A 14,041-nucleotide genomic window follows, 5' to 3' on the forward strand; every position below is an offset into this window, starting at 1 on the left:
AGTATTTTTGTCTCTGTTTATCTTTAGAATACAATATTCAATGCTTTCTATGTTTTATAATTTGCAATTAATAATGGACACCCAGGGAAATCCAACCTAAGAGCAACCCTTTTCTTACTCACATATGGCTAGAAGGGTGTTAACACTGACTTGTAATGATCTCTTCACATCCCCACCAATAAGGACAGGTAATTGGGACAAGACATTACAGTCAAGGAGGGACAATCCAAACCAAAATCACATGTTGATTAATTGTTAATGCCCTCTGAGAAATCGTTCAGAGATAAGGAAGGACCCCTGCCAAAATAAAAGAATAGAATCACTAGGCCAACACTACAAAATGTAAGCAGAGTCAAGAGTTCATTTCTTGGTTCATTTATTTATTTATCTATTATCTTTGTATATAATTGCCTGAAAGCGAATGTCTTTCTACTAGGTGTAGCTCATGCATTTTATAAGGATTCTCCATGTGAGAAACAAAAGCAACAACAAAGAAACAAAGCAACAACAACCATCCCTCCCAAACCAAAACCTTGTATTACAGATGTAGCTATGGAGGAGGGACAGCAGACGGGAGAGAAAGACAGAGAGAGGGAGGGAGAGAATGTGTGTGAGGGAGACAGACAGAGACAGAGAGACAGAGAAACAGCCACAAAGAGAGACAGAGAGAGACTGAGGAGGACAGAGAGAGAGAGAGAGAGAGAGAGAGAGAGACAGAGAGACAGAGAAACACAGAGATGCACACACAGAGAGAGCATGCACCTACTTTCTTTAGTTGATTATCTTTTGACTTTGACTACCTCTTGTATTCTACTTTCCAGTATATAAAGGTACTTTTACTTTCTGTATCAAGAAGCTGGCCCCTGTTACATGAATGCCTCAGTTTCTGAGCAATAATTCAGAAATGAGCAGCCAGCCAGATGACATGGGATCCCAAGTCCCTCAGAAATGAGGAACGAACTAAGGACGAGGACCATAAACAAAGAATGAGGAAAGAAGCAAGGTGCTTTAAAATTAGGAATTTAATATGTTTTAATTAATTTTTTCACTCAGTTCCAGCTCTTACAGCTAATCATCCCATGTCAGAATGGAGCCAACCCCCCCAATCCAAAGTCCTGTGCTACTAAAACTCCCTGAACCAGAAATGTAACATACCTGTATACCTTTAGGCTCCTTGGCTTACCACCTGCTTGAATATAGAAATGTGTAGTTTTGGGTTTTTTTCCATGTTAATGAACCTTCCTATAAATTGTAACACTACATTGGATTCCAGGAGGTCAGAATGGAATGGATGCCTTTCCTTTTGGGGCAAACCCTGAATCAAGTTAGTTGTTACTTCACCATCCTTTCTCTCATTTGTTAATTAGATATCTGATGTAGATAGGATTTCAAATCCAATCACTTGGGACCACAAAGTTAAGTTTCTGTTTAGGCTCCTTGCTACCATGCCCAGATCATTCTGTCTTCACTGTACCTCTCCCCAAAGAGTCTTCGATTCTCTCATCCATTTTTCTCAGAATGGATCACAGGATAATAAATGATATTATTTACCTGTTTACAATGTGCATAGTGGGTGTATAAAGAACAATACCTATTAACTATTATCATGAAATCAGGCCATCCCTATTTCTTAAACTTCAAATTTACTCTGTTGGAAGCTAAACAGGCATAACAGAAGCAGGGAGGAAACACCAGGAAAAGTGTGTATTGTTCCTGAAGCTGCCAATTGCCAAAGAAAAACCCAAGTGAAACAATGACCAGTAATTATTTATTCCCTAATTTCCTAATAATCTACTCAGAATACAGAGCTGACAAAGTAGCTTCCAAAAGATGATGAGACTGTAGGTGCTTACTGAAGAGCAGTGTTTAATTGTACTGAAAGTCTAGGAAGACAGGACAGGTTCCTCAGTGACATTTTTGATCATTGAGGCAGGGAGGGTTCCTTGCTGAAAATCAAGGATATCCCGATCTTCAGTGCTTCCTCAGCATGGAGTCAGAGAGATGGCAGGATCTGAACTCAGGTGGGGATCTGAGCAGAGCTCTCTGGATTGCCCCTCTGTGCCTCTGAGACCTGCTTCTTTGGAGTTATCCTTATCCTGCCTAATATTGAGAAAATTGTGCCCAGCACATGTTGTTCTGATCAATCCTATCTGAAAAAGGACTTTCACAGCCCAACTCCATGAATACCACTTTTACCAGGGCCCAAAACCCCCAAGTTATCCACCTGGCCTCAGATTATTGATCTCAGGGAATGTAGCCCTGGATTTGAATTAGACTCTTCTGGCATAGTCTGCAACTTCTCATGTCAAAACAGAGGTGGGACCAAATACACCATAAATTCTATGATTGGGTCAAGGTTTAAAGAGGGAAAGTAATTTCCCAGGGCCATGCCTGAATGTAACAAACTCACACTGAGCGAACATTTTCTGCAAAGCAGGCTGATCTAAACACCTCTTATTGCTGTACAGCTCAATAGTGCAGAGAGAATGTAGCAGGAACAGAAGGATTTATTAGGTGTACAATTGACTCAGAAGACTTGTGCACCAAAGACTGAGCCCTGAACAAGCGAAGGGCTCTAGTTTTGTGCATGTTGCCAAGAGTATTGGTCTTGTAGCCTGTAATCTAGGGTTGGAAAAGCAGAAAAGCAATAGTTTTCAATCTATGCCCAGGCATGTCAGCTTGGTAAAAGCAAAATTTTTGAGAATTGACAGTTATATAACTTATAAATTTACTGCTTTTATTTGCATTAGAATAAATAACAAGAGCTGAAGGGAGGAAGAAGTTTGGCAAAACTCAATTTTTCTTTTTAAATCTTGCTTTAATATTATCATGCTTAAGCATGACACAAGTCACACTGATAGCATGTTTTCTGCAAAGTAGGCTACTCTAAGCATATCATGTGATTCCACTCCTATCTTGGCCCTACTTTTTGAAGGGTATGTGAGGAAACCAAGGTTACACCAAATCCAAGACTTTCTGCACATTCTCTCCACTCTTTACACAATCCTGAGTCAGAACCATGACTGTTATATAGTCATAAAGATGGGAAAATTGATGCTAGGGAAGACAAGCCTCACCCAAGACTGTACCTCTGATAGCACAATCCTTTGGTTACCTATGTCTTCTCTTCATGAGTCCTTCTTTATACTCCTAACACCCTTAAAATTTTAAGTCATCCACATTCTGCTGATAAGGAAACAGAGACTCATTGAGGGGTACTAGGTTGCTCAAGGCTGCATGACTTTAATAATATTTTGATCTGTTGGTGTTTGCTCAGTGCAAAAATAATTACACAGAGCAAGCAGGCAATCATCACCAGTTCCAGAGGCCCTGTGGCCTGCGGTAAGTGCTCAGTGCACTCTGTCCCAAGCCCAGACTGTTTGGGAACCTCCAGGCTTCCCACCACAGTGAAGTGGATAAGTGGGTTTGAGGCTTCTACATCTGCCTCCCAATTCTGGCTGTGCTTGGAGAACTGTGGAGCTTCCAGCAAGCAGATGGGCACACAGTGTCAATGGATCCCAGCTTATCTGGGACTATGGAGTTCTAAACAGGCAGAAGACAGCCACTGGTTCTCGAAACCCAGTGGCTTGGGGGAACTGGGTGCCAGAGTCCCAGGAGCTATGAACATAGAAGTGGATTTCCAACAGACCCTGAGGAAGCTTTCAAATAACACTGGAAATACAGAAATACAGGAAAATGACAAAACAAAAGACCAAATTACAACCTCAAACCTCCAGCCCATCTCAAGAAACCCTAGGAGCAATGTATATAGAAGAAAATATATGCCATTCACCTCAAATATTGGACATAATAGCTACTGAAATTAACAAGCAACTCCAGGAAGCTTTAAAGGAATTCAAACTCGAAATAATCTCCCAGGTAAAAGAAGAAATGATAAAAGAAATGAAAGAGATTCTGAAAATATCTAAAGAAAACACAGTATAAAAATTGGAGGAACTAAACAAAAAGATAGAAGCCCTAGATGAGCAATATAAGAACCAAATAGAATATATAATGCAGATGCACAGAGATACACAGGAAAAAAAAAGACTCCACTGAAAGTCATAAAAACCGCCTCAATGAAAGTGAAGATAGAATTTCAGACCGTGAGGACAGGATTGCAGCTAGTGAACAGAAAAGGAAAGATCATTTTTTTGTTGTTGTTTTTTTTCCTTTTCACCGGTACCAGGGATCGAACTCACGACTGCCTGCTTGCAACGCAGGTGCTTATGCCACTGAGCTAAATCCCCAGCCCCCAAGGAAAGATCTTTTAAAAATAACAAGTAATCAGGAAATAACAATTCAACAACTGCAAGATGATGCAAAGAAAAATAGCATAATATTGATAGGGATTAAAGAAAAAGAAGGGGACAACATAAAAGGATGTCAAGAGGATATTTAGAGAAGTAATAGTTGAAAATTTCCCAAGCATGAGATTAGACACCGACATCAGGTCAGTGAAGCATATAGAACTCCAAATAGCCATAACCAAAATAAAACTACACCCAGACATATAATAATCACCATCCTAGAAATCCAACACAAGCATAGATTATTAAAAGCTGTCAGAGAGAAAAGACAGGTAACTTATAAAGGAAAACCTATCAGAATCACAGGAGACTTCTCAGCACAAACAATAAAGTCAAGAAGAACATGGAGTGAAGTATTTCAGATGCTAAAGCAAAAAGATTTCCAACTTAGACTGATGTACCCTACAAAACTATCATTCAAAATTGATAGTGAAATACGATACTTCCATGACAAAGAACAGCTGAAGAACTTCATGAACACCAAACCAACCCTGCAAAAAATATTGAAAGACAGTTTAGATACACAAAGGAAAAAACCACTAAGCAAAGCAGATAATTAAACAGAACAGAAAGATAAAGATGCACCAGCAGAGAGATAACATGTCAACAATAAACCAGCATTTAACAGTTATAACCATTAATGTAAATGGTCTCAATGCACCAATCTAAAGAAACAGACTAGCAGAATGGATCAAGAAACAAAATACAACCATATGCTGTTTGCAGGAATCCCATCTAACCCAGAAGGATACTCACAGACTGAAAGTCAAAGAATGGAAAACAATACTTCATGCAGCAGGAATCCAAAAAACAGCAGGAGTAGCCATTCTGTTTGCAGACAATGTGAACTTTAAACCAACAATGACCATAAAGGACAAAGAAGGTCACTACATACTCGTTAGGGGAAAACTCCAAGAGGAAGAGGTAACTATCTTAAATATATATGCATCAAACTCCAGAGCACCCAGTTATATAAAACAACTATTAACACAAATGAAAACTCAAATTATCAGTAACACAATTGTAACAGGAGACCTTAACACACCATTGACACCAAGGGACAGATCAACCAGACACAAAATGAACAAAGAAATAACAGAAATGAATCACACCTGCGAACAAATGGATTTGATAGACATATATGGAATGTTCCACCCAACAACATCAGAGTACACATTCTTCTCAGCAGTACATGGATCATTCTCTAAAATAGATCATATATTAGCTCACAGAACATATTTAAACAAATGAAGAGTTGAAGTCATTCCTTGCATGTTATCGGATCATAGCAATATGGAATTAGAAATTAATGATAAAAGATACTGCAAAAATCCCACAAACACATGGAAACTGAATAACACACTCTTGAGTAATCAGTGGGTCACAGAAGAAATTAAAGAAGCAATTAAACAATACCTACAAGAAAATGAAAATGCAGATACAACTTACTGGAATCTGTGGGATGCAATGAAAGCCGTCCTCAGAGGAAAATTTATTTCACTGAGTTCCCACATCAGGAAAACAGAACGAATACAAATAAATAACCTGATTCTACACCTCTAACATCTAGAAAAAGAAGAGCAAGTCAAGCCCAAAGCCGAAAGAAGGGAGGAAATTATAAAAATCAGAGCAGAAATCAATGCAATAGAGACTAAGAAAACAATCCACACAATCAACGAATCAAAGAATTGGTTCTTTGAAAGAATAAATAAAATCGATAAGTCCCTAGCCAACCTTATTTTAAAAGGGGGGGAAGAAAAGCTCAAATTCATGCAATAAGAAATCAAAAAGGTGAAATCACTACAGACTCTACAGAAATACAGAAGTTCATCAACACCTATTTGAAAAACCTCTACTCACAAAGATTTGATAACACAGAAGAAATTGACAGATTGTTAGAAACATATGAAATACCAAAGCTAGATCAAGAGGATGTAAAACTGCTGAATAACCCAATCTCTTGTTAATGAAATTGAAAATGTAATTAAGTCCTTACCTACAAAGAAGAGCCCAGGCCCAGATGGATTCACTTCAGAATTCTACAAGAAATACAAAGAAGACCTAATGCTAACACTCCTCAAACTATTCAGTGAAATTGAAAGGGAAGCAATCCTTCCTAAGTCATTCCTGGAAGCAAATATTACTCTAGTACCAAAACCTGAGAAAGACCCAACTAAAAAAGAGAACTATAGCCCGATCTCCCTAATGAACACAGATGCAAAAATCCTCAATAATATATTAGCAAATAGGATGCAGCAAATCATCGAGAAGATTATACACCATGACCAAGTGGGATTCATCCCAGGAATGCAGGGATGGTTCAACATATGTAAATCAATAAATGTAATCCACCATATCAATAAAGCCAAAAGTAAGAATCACATGATCATTTCTATTGATGCAGAAAGAGCCTTCAGTAAGGTCCAACACTCATTCATGGTAAGAACTTTATAGAAAATTGGAATAGATGGTCTTTACCTCAATATAATAAAGGCCATTTATGACAAACCAACAGCCAGCATCATACTAAATGGCCAAAAATTGAAAGCCTTTACTTTAAAATCAGGCACAAGACAATGATGTCCTTTATCACCACTCCTATTTAATATAGTACTGGAAGTACTAGCCAGAGCAATTAGACAGGAGAGAAATAAAAGGGGTATAGATAGGAAAAGAAGAAGTTAAATTATCGTTTTTGCAGATGACATGATATTTTACACAGAAGATTCTCTAAACTGCATTGAAAGACTCTCAGATATAATAAATAAATTCAGAAATGTAACTGGATACAAAATCAATACTCAGAAATCAATAGCATTCCTATACACTAACAACAAAATCACAGATAGGGAAATAAAAGAAACCACACTCTTCACACTAGCAAGCAAAAAAATGAAATATTTAGGAATTACTCTTATGAAAGAAGTGAAAGACCTATGCAGGAAAAATTGTAATACACTGAAAAAAGAAATTGAAGATGATTTCAGAAAATGGAAAGACATCACTTACTCATGGATAGGAAGAACAAACATTGTGAAAATGGCCATTCTCCCAAAACTGTTATACAGATTCAATGCAATCCCAATAAAAGTACCATCAACATACCTTATAAATCTAGATAAATCACTCCTAAAATTCATCTGGAACCATAAGAGACCTAGAATAGCAAAGGCAATTCTAAGCAGCAAAGTCAAGGCAGGAGGCATCATAAGCCCTGACTTCAAGTTATACTACAAAGCAACAGTAGTAATATCAAGATGGTATGGGAATCAAAACAGAGATGAAGATCAATGGAATAGATTAGAAGATACAACCACAACTACAAACACACTCAACTACCTAATCTTTGATAAAGGGAGCCAAGCGGGTTCACTGGAACAACGACAGTCTCATTAATAAATGGTGCTGGAAAAATTGGCTCTCCATTTGCTGAAAACTAAAGCTAGACTCATGCCTATCGCCATGTATTAAATTAAAATCTAAATGGGTCAAAGATCTGAATATTAAAACAGAAACACTACATCTATTGGAAGACTAATTGGGTAGAAACCTTGAAGACATAGGGGCAGGTAGAGAAATCATGAACAGGATACAAACCGCATGGGAAATACTTCCCAGAATCAATAACTGGGACCACTTCTTATTAAAAAGTTTCTGCATGTCAAAAGAAATCTCCAGGGGCTGGGGATTTAGCTCAGAGGCATAAGCGCCTGCCTTGCAAGCAGGTGGTCGTGAGTTTGATCCCTGGTACCAATAAAAACTGAAAAGAAAAAAAATCTCCAGCATAGTGAAAAGAAAACCCACAAACTGGGAAAAGAGATTTGCCCTCTCAGACAATGGACTCTTGTTTAAAACGTATAAAGAATTAAAAAAAATCAGACTCCAAAATTCAAAGATCCAGTCCCAAAATGGGCATCTGAGATGAATATGCACTTCTCAGATGAAGAAATACAAATAGCAAATAAATACATGAAAAAATCATTGGTCATTAGAGAAGTGCAAATTAAAACCACGCTGAGATTCCATCTCACTCCTGAAAGAATGGCCAGGATCAAGAAAACCAATAACAACAAATGCTGGAGAGGCTGTGGGGAAAAAGGAACTCTCCTACACTGTTGGTGGGAGTGTAGACTAGTACAACCTTTGTGAAGGTCAGTCTGGAGATTTCTCAAAAAGCTGGGACTGGAAGTCCCATTTTTTTCCAGCTATTCCACTTCTAGGCATATTCCTAGAAGAACTGAAAGCATCATACCACAGTGATATATGTTAACCTATGTTTATAGCAGCACAATTTGTAATCACCAGATCTTGGAAACAATCCAAGTGTCCATCAACTGAGGAATGGATTAAAAAGGCATGGTATATCTATACAATGGAGTATTACTCAGCTATAAAGAAGGATCACATTGAGATATTTATCAATAAATGGGCGCAGCTTGTGACCATATTCATAAGTGAAATAAATTAATCTTGCATGTGTGAATACTGAATAGTTTCCCTAATGTAAGTAATGATTCAAATATATAAATGTATGTGGTAATCATGATTCCCCATTATGTGGCCTTGATGCCTTATAACGTTTTCACTTATTAATTGGAATGGCTTTATTCTGGGCTTCTTGATATGGAAATATTTGAAGCTATAGTATATGAAGTTATATTCAAATATTTCAAGGGAAAAGACAGACACTATTGTAACTACTATTAAGTCGGGGTATTTGGTGGTGAAGCACTAAGTTGCTGAAACAGTTATGCTTTGACCTGTGTAGGGTGTGGCATATCTCATTGCTGCCACCTTATCTCGCCCTCCTGTGGCCCTCTGTTACATCTGCCTACATTTCCCATGATCCTCATATCTGCCTACATTACCCATAATTCTCCCCTGCTTATGTCATATATCCGGATGTGACAATGACCTATCAGATAACACTCCATGCCCTCTTCTTACACCATTGGCCCACCTCCACCCTATATAAGTTGTAGCCATTTTCAGAATAAATGAGACTTGAATGGAATCCTGCCTTGTCTTCATCTCTATTTTCTCTTGCCCAGCCTTCCATCCCCATCCCCTCTCCAGGCAAGGACCATGGCCTTGATCCATGGGCCAGATCAAGTGGCACCCACGTGGGGCTTGACTTGGCATGAGGGATAACAACATGGGACCGTTCACGGGAGTAAAGCACTGGCCAGCGTGACTGATTCAAGGTCTTCGTCCCTGTGATCCGTGCAGACGGCCACCTTACGTCTCGCCTGAATCACGGTAGGTGAATGGATCTTATCTCTCTACTGGCAGGGGCAAGCACTTAGTGAACACGAATTTTCATCAGTGGCCTCAGGGAGGCACTCAAGATTAGAGGGATCAAGGTTAATACTAAAGACTTCCTACAGTACTTTCAGTTTATACATTCAGTGTGTCCATGGTTCCTTATAGAGGGCACCATCAATTCAAATAGGTGGAAAAGAGTGGGAGATGCTCTCAAAGACTACTATGGGGTTTTTGGCCTGGAAAAGTTTCTGGTAACTGTTTTTTCATATTGGACTTTAATCTCTGAGCTGCTGACACATCACGCAGATCCCCAGTTTGTAGAGACACTTGCTCAGGATGTGGCTGCATTATCTGCCTCCTGCAGTTTTTGGCCCCCTTCCCAAGGACACTTGTGGGTTAGTTCTTGGATGTGGCAGCACAATATTGAAAGGGTGACAAGTTGTTCCAGGAGTCATAGTTAACGACTGTACTGGTGAAATTGTTGTCATGGCATCCTCTATCTCTGGCCTGGTTTCCATTAGTCAAGGGCAACGTATTGCTCAATTGGTGCTATTGCCTTTACTCCAAACTACTAACACAGCTGTAGCTTCCTAACTGTTGCAACCATAAGCCATGCCTCCCCAGCTGCAAACCTATTCAGGCAATTACAGGACATGATGCAGCTTTGCAGTCATAAGTTTTTCATTGGCCACTTGCGAGCTCATTCTGGCCTCCCGGGTCCCCTTGCTCAGGGAAATCATTTGGCTAATATTGCCACATGTACACAGGTATTCATGATCCATTCTGAGCCCACAAAAGACTCTAAGGTATCTGAGGCTCAACGGACTCATCAGTTACACCACCTCAATGCTCAAACCCTTTGCCTCCTCCACAACATTACTCAGAAACAAGCCAGACAAATTGTAAAAAATTGCCCCTCTTGTGCTGTTCATTTGCCTGTTCAACACCTGGGAGCCAACCCAAGAGGTTTAATCCCCAATGCCTTGTGGCAGATGGATGTCACTCATTTTAATGAATTTGGCAACTTAAAATATATACATGTAATTGTTGATACATACAGCAGTTTCATCTTTGCCACACTCCAGACTGGAGAGGCTACTACACATATTATAGCCCATATGCTATCAGCTCTCTCGGTTCTGGGATGTCCCCAACAGCTTAAGACTGACAATGGCCCAGGCTATACTAGTACCTCCTTTGTCAAATTTTGTAAGTGCCTTAATATTCTCCACCCCACGGGTATACCTTACAATCCTCAAGGACAAGGTATTTTTGAACATGCACATCGCTCCCTCAAATCCACTATAGATAAAATAAAAGGAGAAACCTGGTACCCAACCTCAGGGTCTCCTAGCAATATTCTCTCACATGCTCTTTTTATTTTGAATTTTCTATCCCTGGATGCCTCAGGCTGCTCAGCAGCATCTCGTTTCTGGCACACACAGACAGCAACACAATTTGCATCTGTGCTATGGAGAGATCCCCTAACCAACACATGGAATGGCCCTGACCAGGTCCTCATCTGGGGACAAGGCTCTGTATGCATTTACTCCAAACAGGAAAAAGGAGCTAGATGGCTCCCCAAACAGCTTATAAAACAAGAAGACAGCTCTTCATCGAGGACCCTATGTGACGCCCAGGAATAACATCCTTTCCTGAGGCACAATCCCCTGTGTTCTCTTACAGATGGTGCAACCTCTCAAAACCTTATGGACCATCGTTGGACTTTTGACACAACTACATCTAATGGATAGCAACCTCCATCAACCCTGGAAATGGGAGCTTAGCCACTGGAATGACCAAGAGATGGTTTGGACTTGGGTAGGATCAGGAAGTGCATGGTTTGTGCCCACACCCCATTGGTTCTTTCCGGGGCTCCAAAGTCCCAGAAAAAGTCAATTCTACCTTTGTCCCACAGCAACAGGGGGCAGATCATATTGTAATTCCCCGGGAGAACATTTTTGTACTTGTTGGGGATGCAAAACAGTTGCAGCAGGATGGCAACCCGCCTTCCCCAATAAACACCTTTAACTGACATGGGGGCCGCTGGGGTGCAGCCTAGATGACTACCCACCAGCCAATCAAAGACCCTGTCAGATTCTAAATGTCACTGTCACCACTCCTGAGGACCCTGGCTGGCTGACATGATGCACCTGGGGACTTCGAGTCTGTGAGTCAGGCAAAGATAGGGGAAATCTTATTCTCATAAAAAAGGTTCCCCTATAGGTTTCATCCACGCCCATAGGCTCAAATCTTGCTCTAAAGCCAAAATACAATCCAAATCCAAAATACAATCAGTCTAATACAGATCCTGTTACTGCTGTTCAAACAACCACAGTAAGTCACCCAACCATAAGCGTTTCTCAAGCCCCCGCACACCTGGCAGATCATATATCTGCCCCTCAATATTCACATTCTAACCTATTCAGTTTGATTAAAGGGGAATACATGGCTTTAAATCATACCCAACCTGATCTCACCCAATCCTGTTGGTTATGCTTGGCCGCTCCTCCCCCATATTATGAAGGAAAGGCCCTTAATTTAACCTTTAACAGTTCTTCTATCTCATCTTCCTGTGACTGGGCAATCACCACAAGCTGACTCTCCCTGATATCTCAGGTAGAGGGACCTGTCTTGGGGACTCCAGCCGTCCATCAGCACTGGCAGCAAAACTCTGTGCCCAGCTTCATTCAGAGTTCAAGCCAAATAATTACCTCATTTCACCCCCAGGAACATCTTGGGCCTGCAATTTCTGCCTCTCACCCTGAATAGCAACCACTGTTTTTAACAAGTCTGCCGATTTTTGTGTTCTTGTACAGGTTCTTCCTCGCATAACATTCCACCTAGGAGACTACTACCTCCAGGCATCACAGATTGGCTATATGTACAAGAGAGAACCTGTGACACTCACCTTAGCTGTATTACTAGGGTTAGGAGTCGCAACAGGAATAGAAACAGGGACTACAGCACTAGTGTTGGGAAAATAGCATCTAGCTCTATTACAGGCAGCAGTAGATCAGGATTTAAAAGAAATAGAAACATCTGTGGTGGCTTGACAGGCATCTCTGACATCTTTATCTGAGGTAGTCCTACAAAATAAAAGAGGACTAGACCTCCTATTTATGAAGGAGGGTGGCTTATGTGCTGCTCTCAAAGAAGAATGCTGTTTTTATGCTGACCACTCAGGAGTCATCAGAGAGTCCATGACTAAACTAAGAAAGCACCTCAAAGAGAGAGAAAAGGAGCACCTCAGAGAAATGACCTTCTCTTCCATGCGGGAGTGTCTCTTCCCTTACATTGCTCCCCTCTTGGGACCTCTGGCTGCTTTATTGCTACTCCTTACTATAGGCCCTTGTATTTTCCAGAGGATCGTGACACTCCTTAATAACAGGATTGACGCCTTTATGGCAAAGCCCATTCAGGTACATTACCATCAATTGGAGATGGCAGAACAACAAACTTATTGGGAGAGAACCTCCACCACTGGTCCACATAATGATGTGGCCCCAATGCCCTGAGGCACTGGACAGGCAGCCAGAGATGGGCAACTAAGACACATATGTTATGCCATCAACCACCTAAGACAGGCACAGGACCAACTGCTGTCCTGCAGGCCCACGACGGGTAAGGCTCGATTGGGTACATATGAAGAGTCCTTGACCCAAGACAGGTGCTGAGTCCTTGACCCAAGACAGGGACTGCCATACTCCTAAAAAATATAATAAAAATGGAGGAGATGTAGGGAGCAGCATATCTCATTGCTGCCACCTTATCTCGCCCTCCTGTGGGCCTCTGCCGCATCCGCTTACATTTCCCATGATCCTCATGTCTGCTTACATTACCCATAATCCTCTCCTGCTTATATCATATATCCAGATGTGACGATGACCTGTCAGATAACACTCCATGCCCTCTTCCTGCCCCATTGGCCCGCCTCCACCCTATATAAGTTGTAGCCATTTTAAGAATAAATGAGACTTGAATGGAATCCCACCTTGTCTCCATCTCTCTTTTCCCTTGCCCAGCCCCCCATCCCTGTCCCCGCTCCAGGCGAGGACCACGGCCTTGATCCGTGGGCCGGATCAGATCTGTATTGTTATGTTGTTATGTTCTCTTTTATCTCAATCTCTCCCTTAGTTATTAAAAAAATTATTTAGTTATTTTTATGGTTTTTTTAATTAAGGGGAAAAATTTTAAAAATTCACAAGATATATTTTAGCAACTTTTTTGATTTCCTATTAACTAGATTTGAAGTCCTGTAATACTCCCACGATCTTGTTTTGATTGATTAGACTCTGTTCTGTTTTGTATGATAGTATCAAGTTTGAGGGAATAGGCAACTACTTTGAAGGCAATAAGATTCACTAAGATGCCCATTATGGTTTGACTATTGTCTCCTTTGGAAGTCCTGTAATGTTTATAATGTTTAAGTTTTATTGGTCTTGTTCTCTACTGTTTTGTTCAAC

At 40.5% G+C, this 14,041-nt stretch overlaps 1 protein-coding gene and 1 long non-coding RNA gene across 5 annotated transcripts in view; one reads left to right on the forward strand and one right to left on the reverse strand.

Annotated features, from left to right (window-relative positions):
- Nucleotides 1-14,041, reverse strand: part of LOC101788125 (signal-regulatory protein gamma-like) — an 81,568-nt gene that overhangs the window by 46,227 nt on the left and 21,300 nt on the right. The gene's annotated exons all lie outside the window — the stretch shown is intronic.
- LOC134476029 (uncharacterized) lies at nucleotides 9,326-13,563 on the forward strand. Its single transcript, XR_010047442.1, has 2 exons — nucleotides 9,326-9,569; nucleotides 11,262-13,563. It is a non-coding gene; the product is annotated as an uncharacterized LOC134476029 (long non-coding RNA).

The sequence above is a fragment of the Cavia porcellus genome, unplaced genomic scaffold (assembly GCF_034190915.1).
Source record: "Cavia porcellus strain 051 isolate PalLab524CR breed Dunkin Hartley unplaced genomic scaffold, mCavPor4.1 scaffold_5, whole genome shotgun sequence".
In the NCBI taxonomy this organism is placed as follows: Eukaryota; Metazoa; Chordata; class Mammalia; order Rodentia; family Caviidae; genus Cavia; species Cavia porcellus.